The 10,631-nt window shown below is 32.0% G+C and overlaps 1 pseudogene across 1 annotated transcript; it reads left to right on the top strand.

Annotated features, from left to right (window-relative positions):
- The first annotated feature begins 292 nt into the window (after window positions 1-292).
- LOC114261196 (LRR receptor-like serine/threonine-protein kinase RPK2) lies at window positions 293-10,380 on the top strand (annotated as a pseudogene). The gene is made up of 4 exons (XR_014365347.1): window positions 293-592; window positions 6,305-9,339; window positions 9,959-10,030; window positions 10,119-10,380. The product of XR_014365347.1 is annotated as an LRR receptor-like serine/threonine-protein kinase RPK2 (transcript).
- The last annotated feature ends 251 nt before the right edge of the window (window positions 10,381-10,631 follow it).

Genomic DNA, 10,631 nt, shown 5'->3' with positions numbered 1-10,631 from the left:
AAATCCCATAAACAAATTCATACAATAACTTTACAGCTTTTTGATGCCACCTTGATTTGGTTGCCTCAATTAAGTTGCATGATATCTGTATATTGTGATCAGTTAAGCCCCAATGCAGTATCTGTCTCTCTCTGTGGAACACAACAAAGTCAAACCTTAACAGATTGAAGATATTCTCATCAAACACCAATTTCAAGCCTTGAAACTATATATGTGTGTCCTCATGTTGTGAAACGGACTTTGTGAAGTTAAACGGAACAATCTTTCAACCAGGATAACAGCTAAACCTCCTATGAGTGGCCAAATTACTCGCTCATCCTCTGGCCCGTGTTCTGAATTCTTGCTCGATGAGAGCACAACATCGAGTTCATCTTTGTCTAATTCAGAAATTCCAGGGTCTAGCAACACCCAAATGGAGGGTAATATTAATGATACTAAACCAAACCACATGAATTCGACAATGTCAATCAAGGCTAAGCAGAGAACTAGCTGGTATGCATCTCATAATAACATGCAGAGGCATATGATGGTGAAAACCATGCAGCTTCCTAGTGGGGATATAATGAGCAATGCTGATTCTGATCCCTACTTGGTTACATTGTGCACGGATCTTTACCCGCCGATGCATTGGGAGAGATATGATTGAGTGAAAAATCGACAAGAATGAACTAAACATGATTCATTTTTGGTGTGGTGCACTTTTTTTGTGCACGTGGCATTATTGCAATTGATACGATAATTACTTAGGTTGGGCCTAGGGGTGGAGGCAGCATAGGGCCAGGGGGTCACGTGCCCCCCCCCCTCAGTTTTGATTTTTTTTTTTTTTTTTTTTTGTTATTGCCATTATAAAATGTATTCTCTGTTTTTTTCTTACCATGTTCTTTGGCTAAGGATTTATTATATTGTTTACAACAAGTAGTTATTTGTTACTTTGGAAACACTATGTGGTATTATTTATATAGTCGTTTAAATCAATAGTGTAGCAAAAAATATTATAGATTGGATATAATGAATTCATTATTTTCAAGTAGTTGACATACCATTTAATGTGATTTGTGATTTTCTATACTTTGAGCATCACGTAGATAACCTCATATGATACTTTAAGACTGTTTAATAATTTTTATTCAAAACACGTCATTTATAAGCAGTGTCATCTCTTTAATATTTTTTTGTCAAATAAAAATTAAATAAATTTTATAATAATTTGTGCTATAAATTATGTGTTTTTATTTTTTTAAATTAGGAATTTTGATTCATAATTTTTTGTGCTAAAATTGCAAACTTACATCATCATCCCACACCGAGCTATTCCATACTATTATAGAATTTTGATTTGTTCTTATTAATAATGAATATGTAATTTTTATGTTTAAATTTATCTTATAAAATTATGATTATCTTAATGTTACTCATGATTTTTTTTTTTAAATAAAAAATTATAATTAATAAATGTCCCCTCTACCTTAATTTCCTGACTCCGTCACTGGTTGGGCCACATTTCTCCGTTTTCAACAGCTTGTTTTTGTGCTAGATAGGTTTTGGGATTGCTTTTTTGCTGATACGATGCATATACATATAAAGTTAATTTCAAAACAGTTAGAAATTGTTAATTAAATTTTGGGCCAACTACGCAACAATGGAGATTAGAAAAATTATTTACAAACAAAGTGATCAACATTATAAATATTAATATTTAAAATCATAAATTTTTTAATTTTTTAAAAATAATTTTCTCGATCACACTAATGTGTAATTCTCCCTTAAAATTTTCACTTTAAGTACTTACTTGTTTAGAAGAGCATGAAAATATATTTTTTGAAAAATCCAAAATAAAAAAAAAATATTGATTAAACACCAAAAAGAGGTTAGTGTAGCATTTTTTTGGATTGTTTTTCAATTTATTATTATTATTCATATTTTGAGAACTTTCGAATCTAGAAAAACTTGAAAAGAAAATATTGTTGACACAAATTTCTTTAAAAAAATTTAAAAAATTGCGATTTTTTTGGTCTTTGCCCAACAAAACCATAATATGAAGAAATTGTTTTATTTTTATATATTTTAAAATTTTAAAGCATATTTATAAAAATTTCAGAATACTTGTGTATGTAAAATTAATATTTATTAAACTAAATAATTTAGATATAGTGATGAATATTTTTACTTATAACCATTGAACTAAACTTAGGGTGCGACTTGGGTGGGCTCAACTTAAGCAACCCGAACCTAGTCTAAAAAATTTTAAGGCTTGGAAAAAATATTCTTAAATTCAGCATGGGTTTGGACAAAAATTCAAAAGTTCAAAAATTAAATTTGAGTGAGTTTGGACAAAAATATCAAACAACCTGAACAACCCAAAATCCGAATTATATATATAATTGTATAAAACTATTGATTATACATATAAATTATTGTAGGCAGTAGATGATATTTAGATCGTCAAATCATATTAAATATATTAAACACATAATTAACACAATACAAAATTATTTTTTTTTCTCACTCATAAATTGTAAATACCATCACAACGGTATCTCTCTTACATTATATAAATTATTTATTTTGAAGTTATTAATGATTTTATATTAAAAAAATGTAAATAGTCTAATTTTAACAAATTAATTAGCTTAGCTGCACTAAAAAAAATTTAAAATTTATGTGCAATTCAGGTGATTCGGGCAACTTGGATTTAATTCGGATCGGACTTGGACAGACAAGCTCGAGTTACAATTTAAGCTTGAGAATTAAGATGTGGTGAATTAAGGCTTCGTTTAGCATCATAGGTTGAGCCTAATTTAGCTATAAAAAGATAAAATAAACTAAAAAGTTAATGACAAAATATCATATCCAAATCATAATCATTTCATTTTTTCTCTCATAAAAGTAAAAAAATCAACGCAAACGAATTTTTTAACCAGAACTAAAATAACCAAAATGTCAAAAAGTCAAAAAAAAAAATGAATCCACATGCCAAATGACAACTAAATATCCAAATAATATGACCTATTGAAAAATAAACATATGTTATAAACTAATTAAAATATAAGTACTTGAAAAAAGTGCTTAAATTTTTTTTTCTAATAAATTTCTCTATCTATAATAATTATAGCATTAATATTGTTTTTTGATACTATGAATTGTTTGTTTTTATTTTAACTTGGATTGTTTGTTTTTATTTTAACTTGGACTTTCACTAAGGAAAACGAGTAGCATCAGCATCAATTCACATCACGTGAGGATCTTGACGTTTATGAGTGGTAGGTCCCACGTAATTTACGTGGACATGCCAAATAGGCATTCGGTCATCTTCTCGGTAGTTTATCCGGGTCCCATAACATTATTGTTCAAATATATTTTAGAAAAATACAAGTGCAAAGAATCATTAATCGAAGTAGCCAATTACCAAAGTAATTTTACCTTGGATAACTTGAAGATTTTCGGTGTAGATTTTAATAGGATGAAATATCAATAAATCTTAAAATGTAATCTTATAAATTGTTTAATTTTTTATTTTTTTTCTTATGAACCCAAATATCTCATTAAAGTGAAAATTACATAAAAAAATAGTCATTTACATGTATGGGTTTAATTTTCTAGGGATAAAAGTAGATTTTTCTAAATGTAAAATTACATATTTAGGCAATCCGTACTATAGAGATTTTGAATTTTTTCTCATTTTGGAACAAATCTCACGTTACGCACAAAAATATAACACTCTAATGTAATACTTTAATAACGTAACAATTCAATGTAACACACTAAAAAATTTCTTTGTGTATTTTTCTCAAACGTAATAACATAACACTTCAAAAAAATTCTTTAGTGTATTTTTCTCAAACGTAACACTCTAATGTAACACACTAAAATGTAACACTCCAATCAATATAATCTCAAACGTAATAGTCTAATGTAACACACTAAAAAATACTAAAAGACTCTTCATATACTTTTTTCAATTGTAACACTCACAGTTTGAAATTATGCATTTGCCCAAAGGTCACTACGAAATTTTATACTCATTTTGGAATGATTTAAAGAATCCCACATCATTTTTTTAGAATGTTACATTTGAGAAAAGTACACTAAGAAATTTATTTATGTATTACATTGGAGTGTTACACTAACATTGTGTTTGGTTGGGAGATTGGGGAAGGGATTTAGAAAGAGAAATGAAAAAAGTGTGTGAAACTAAAATGAAGGTATATTTTATTCACATTTCACCTAACTTTTCCCTTTTCATTTTCAAATCCCTTTCCAAATCCCCTAACCGAACATAAGGAGTTTTTTTGTAATACTATATTGGAGTGTTACGTTTAAGAAAATTACACTAAGAATTTTTTTTTGAAGTGTTACGTTTGAGTGTTATATTAGAGTGTTTTAGTTTGAAATTATACATTTGCCCAAAACTTACTAAGGAGTTTTTATACTCCTTTTGAAATGTTTGAAGAATCGCACATTGTTTTGGAATGTTTAAAGAATTTCATATTTCAAGTTATTTTTGTACTCCTTTTGAAATGTTTTCTAAATAAAAAAAAAAAATTCATATATAAAAGTTCATCTCAAATTTGATTCTCATATATTATGTACCTTACCTTTTTAGTACAAAAGAAAAAAAAAAAACATAATAGAAATAAGGGTATAACCGTAAATCTAATTTTTAAATAATATATTAAATATGCCTTTCCAAAATCAATGGGACTAATTGATTTATAAAAAAATCTTTAGGATTAAATAAATCACCATTACTCAAAATAAAATTTATAAGTAAATTTTTCATTTTAATATTTATTTATAACCAAACCAAATCAAATGGAATTAAACTTTGTGTATCAATCAATTGGGTCAACTAATTTGTATATTTTTTTTAATATTTATTTATATTCTAAAAAAAACAAGAAGATAAAATGGAAAATTTAGTCAGAATTTTTTAACAAAAAATAAAATCTAAAAACATCCCACTTTCTTAAATAATATAATTAAAAAAATAAAAAAAAATCTCACCATTTCCTAGGACATACTTTTTAAGTTTATTGTAATGAGATTCACATATTCCTTCTCTATAATTCTGGTCATCCAAACATAATCAAATAGAAAGAATTGGTCCATGAAAGAGATATCAGATCAATTCTTGAACTTATTTTTAAGAAAATTCCTAAAATTCAAGTCTCTTCATTTCTTTAACCATTGAAAAAAAAAAAAAAAAAAAAAAAAAAAAAAAAAAAAAACCTTAATTTCTACTTCTTCTATCTCTTTATCTCCTCTCATTTGTGTCATACTAAAGAGCAAAAAATAAAGAAAAAGATAAAAAGCAAATATAAAAAAGAAAAGAGAGCAAAAGTTATATATATTATGCGAAAGAATTCATCATTCACTAGGAGTCAAAATTGTTAGTCTCAGATGATTCCAGACTCTGTTTGGAAAAGTCTCATGGACCTTAACTTCAATTCCACACTTGTTCATCATCGTCTACTGCACACTTTGTACAAAAATAACAACATTTAATATATTATTTATAAGCTTCATACATAATATTTTATTTTCATTGTATTTAGATTATAAATTTAAATATAGATTTAAAAAATAAATAAAAATTAACTTATATTTCATTCATATTGTTAATATATTTTCTCTTTTTCTTTTTAAATTTTTACTAAAATTCATAATCCAAACATAACATTCAAGTGTTCTGGCATTTATTAACGTTTCATTTGGCTTGTTTCGACCAAAAATATTTTCAAACTAAAACTATATTTTACAGAATTGGTTTTGTCAAAAAATATCTTTCGAAGAAAATATTTTCATGTGTTTGGCAACATGATGGCAGTCGTGATGTGGTGTTGGGGATATTCACAATCGGAAAATCTTAGCACCAGTTCTTCTCCTAATCTTTATGTTGTTTTTCAATGGGGCTAACAACCCTTTGATCTACATATATATAGATATATGTAAACTCTAAGAATAAGAGAGAGGACTGGACCTAAATAAAATAACTACTAAAACAGGCGTTACACTTCCATATCACATATCCACCTATAAAATAATAAACACACCAAGATAGACCATGGCCCAAAACTTTACGAATCACAATGATAATTTTGGACTCATACCAGTCAATCTGTCTGAATCACTTTCAACCTGTTTTTCACAAACCAAACAAAATATAATCAATGAGAGCCTAATTAAGAACAAATTCTTACATTACCGTCTCTCTAACTGGAACTGGAACTGGAACTAGAACGGGAACCCTAACTCTAACTCTTCTTCTACCAACAACAACAACAATAACAACCACTACAACTAGTATGGTGTCCACTACGACTCTACCTCCAAAAGAGTTATTGCTATTAACATCACTTTCTTGCCTTTCCCTATTTCCCTCCCTCTCCAAAACCCTTTCGGAAACCTACCTGAGCTTCACACTCTCTCCCTTCCCCACAATCTACTCTCCGGTCTGATTCCATCTCAAATCGACAATATTCGATCTTTGCAAATCCTTGAGCTCCAAGGAAACAATTTCTCCGGGCACATTCCTTATCAGATAACATACCTCTCCTATCTCCGCCTCCTTAATTTATCTTATAATACGTTCTCCGGTCTTATTCCGGATACTTTGATTGGTTTTGCCAAAGTAAATACTCTTGATTGCTCCAACAATCAGCTTTCAAGTCCAACTGATCTCCATAAATTTGATGCTATATCTAAATGTGAGTCTCTCAATCATTTGAAGCTCTCTAACAACTATTTTCTTAGAGCTATGCCTTCTGTTATCGGCAAATGCTCCAACTTGAGAACTTTTTCACTCGATGGCAACATTTTCCAAGGTCCTATTCCTCTCGAGTTAGGCCAAATTCACCAACTCCGAATTCTCGACGTTTCCATAAATAGTATCACCGATAGGTTTCCTACACAACTAGCCGACTGCCGAAAGCTTTCTTTTGTCACGTTGACCAACTTGGTTGATCCCCAATCTGACCAAAATTACTCCTCCGCTGCCAGTGGTGGTTGTGGTGTTGGAGAATTCAATGCCTTTGGCCGTGGTATACCTTATGAGGTGTTGTTGCTTCCAAACCTTCAGATATTTTGGGCACCAAAGGCAAATCTCAAGGGTAGGTTGCCTGATAACTAAAGGAGCGATAATAACAATAATACCTATTATTGATCCCTGAGGGTAGTCAATCTGGGGCAAAATTATTTTACTGGTGACCTACATCAGAATATGGCAGCAGTGTGCAAAAATTTCACTGGGATTTGAGTTCAAATGGTTTGCAAGGTTACATTCTTTGGCAGCTGCAAGTTCCATGTATGGTGTATTTCAATGTCAGCAAAAATTCATTGTTGGGTCTTCTTCCAAGATTTAGCAACAACACCAGTTGTGATATTAGCATGATTTCTTGTAGGAACGTTCCTAACTTGTTATACGAGGAAGATGTTTAGATAGCCTACTCTAACATACCTATTTGGGGTTCTTAGATGAACACCTTCTTTGAATCCGACTCAGATAATCATTTATCTATGGTCGTCCAAGATTTTAGTTGGAATGGCTTCTCTAGTTCTCTGTCTTTCTTCTCCTTTACGAATAAGTTCTTCCAGACCATTGGTAAGACCTCATACAGATTGTTGGTGAACAATAATATGTTTAATGGGTCTCTTCTAGGAGTGCTATTTTCAAACTGTAATGATCTGCAAAGCTTTTCAGCTAACTTGAGTGCTAACCAACTATCTGGTGCACTATACCCAGAGTTACTCCTTGATTGCATATAGTTAACCATTTTTGAAGCAGCACAAAACCGTATTGGTGGGTCAATTCCTCCCAAGATTAGCAGCTTGAAGATGCTTCAATTTCTCAACTGAAGTCGAAACTTGCTGTCTGGATCCCTTCCTATTCAGTTGGGAGAGTTTAAGGATTTGGAGTTGATTTCTCTCCAAGACAACAATTTGACTGGAGAAATCCAAACTCAGCTTGGTCAATTAACTTCTCTCATGGTTTTGGATCTCTCTCAAAATGCCCTAACTGGATCCATCCCTGGAAGTTTAGCCAATGCCACGAGTCTTCAAGTTGTGTTGCTAGATCACAACAGGCTTTCTGGGGGGGAACTTGCATCTTTTTCAAAGTTTCTCAATCTTATTCAACTGGATCTTTCTTTCAATAACCTTTCCGGTCATATACCTCATCTTCAGTACGCAAATGATTCTTATTGTTTTGGAAGGAATTGATTTTTACGTTTGTGTCAGACTAGTACTCAGCACCACTAACTGGGCTTCCAGTCCCACTTCAAGTTCAAAAGTGGTACAGCCGAAGTAAATTGAAGTCTCTTGTAATAGTGATGGCCATTTCTGCATCTTTTGTGCTTTTTTGTCTTAGTAGTTATAGTTCTTTTCGCCCTCATTGGAAAGGGAAAGCTTAGTAGACTCACTAGCCTAAAAAAGAAAGTTGTAGTGACATTTGCATACGCTCCGACTGAACTGAATTACGACAACGTGGGTAGAGCAACTGGGAATTCAGTATCCTCAACCTAATTGGCTTCCTTGTAGTTGTGCAATGGCTCTCAATTGGTAGATTTCAAGGCATTCACCAGTTTAATGCAGAGATACGAACTTTAGGAAGAAAATTCAGCATAAGAACCTTGTGACTCTCATTGGGTACTACGTGGGAGAAGTTAAGATGTTCTTGATTTACAACTATCTTTTTGGTGGAAATCTTGAAACCTTTATACATGAAAGGTCAGGCAACAATGTAGAATGGTCAGTAATCCACAAGATAGCTATTGACATGGCCCAAGCTTTGCCTTTCCTTCATTACTCTTGTGTTTCCTGCATAGTTCATCGTGACATCAAGCCTAGCAACATCTTACTTTATGAGGAGTTTAATGCGTACCTATCAGACTTTAGGTTAGCTCAGCTTCTAGAAGTTTTTGAGACCCATGCTACCACAGATGTAGCAAGCACATTTGGGTATGTGGCACCAGAATATGCAACCACTTGCAGGGTTTCTAACAAGGCTAGTGTTTATAGTTTTGGGGTTGTGCTCTTGGAACTGATGTCATGAAAGCAGTCCCTCAATCCATCATTTTCTGAGTATGGTAATGGGTTCAATATTGTTGCATGGGCTAAATTGTAATCAAGAAGGGATGTTCTTCTAAGCTCTTCTCCCCAAAATTGTGGAAAGCTGGGCCTAAAGAGAGTTTGTTGGGAATTTTGAGACTTGCATCATCTGCATAGTGGAACCGCTTTCTATTCGCCCATCAATGAATCAAGTCCTTGAGAAACTGAAGCAACTTAATTCCTAAAAAACGATTACCTTTTTCTCAACACCTGGTATTGGACAATAATAAAAAGGTCATCATGCTTTGTCTATGCTACTGAGGTCAAGTCATTCGTTGATGGGCTTAATCATTATCATATCCTTCTTCTGATTCTAGAATTGCAAATATATTTCTTGGCTTCAGCTTAACGCTTCATTATTCATATCATCAAACTTCATTTTCAGAAATATAATCTTGTATATTTATTTTTTTGGTTTCAAAATTTTTGCAGCGTTTTGAAGTGTGAAACACAGTTAAATGCACCTTCTTGGTCAATAGCAGAGAATCAGACATTTTCATCTTTGACTGGAACCAATAACTTGAAATCCATTTCTACAATAGTGCCCACAGATATGATAATTAATGTATTACATCCAATTACTCTGGAGACTACCAATTTTCTCAATCTACCAAACAACTATTCTTGACTTGTCCTGTCCTCAATTTTCATGTTTTGCAATCTATATATTTTGCAATATACGTAATGTGTATGCATGTGACCGCATGGGCATGCTGGCTAGAATGTTATCTGAGAAGCATGACTAACCTCCAAGAATGCAACAGTTAGTATAGTGTTAATCTGAAGCCCTCCTTGATGGCTTTTACATTAATCACTGATATCTTGTTCTCTAGTAACTTTTTGTTTTTTACAGGTAACATAACTCACACACATGGAGCTTTCATCACTAAGCATCGTGGTTTGGTGGTTCTTCACACAACTTAAGGTTGCATGCAATTTGCATTAAAGTTTCCCATTTTCTTTGCTTTTGATCAAAGTGATAAGCTACCTCATGCACCTTTTTCCTTTTGCAGAATCAATCAGCATGCTATTGAGGCAGCAAAGCATATAGGAAGCCTTATGTTGGTATTGGCAGTGTAAAACCAATTACTAGTTGGACATTTTGTTGTCATGCTGAATTCAGTGGGGCTGTAAATGTACTGCACTCGTTCGTTGCTGCTTAATTTGAGCTGCCAATTCATCTGGTTCAGCAATTTTGAACTGGCAGTACACTAGAAACATTGTATATAATAACACATCTTATATTATTCAATTTGCATAACTTTCTTGGTATTATTAATGAGTTGGAAAACAATACTCTCTCAACACCATCTCTAAGCCACCAAAGGCATAAATATGGATGCTGGCACATACAGTCCCTCTCCACAATAAAACCTCAGCTTTGAAGTTTGAGGGATGGGATTGTAAGAAACTAGACCCTTTTACTACTACCAACTCAATCACCACCATATATCAATATCATTAACCATGTGACAATAGGATTATGAATCCATTAAGGAAAATTTGGTAGTGGGCCGCACAATGCT

This window comes from Camellia sinensis, chromosome 1 (assembly GCF_055761805.1).
Source record: "Camellia sinensis isolate YWXY chromosome 1, ASM5576180v1, whole genome shotgun sequence".
Lineage (NCBI taxonomy): Eukaryota > Viridiplantae > Streptophyta > Magnoliopsida > Ericales > Theaceae > Camellia > Camellia sinensis.
Note: the sequence above shows the minus strand (reverse complement) of the source record. Positions and strands in the feature narration are given on the sequence as shown.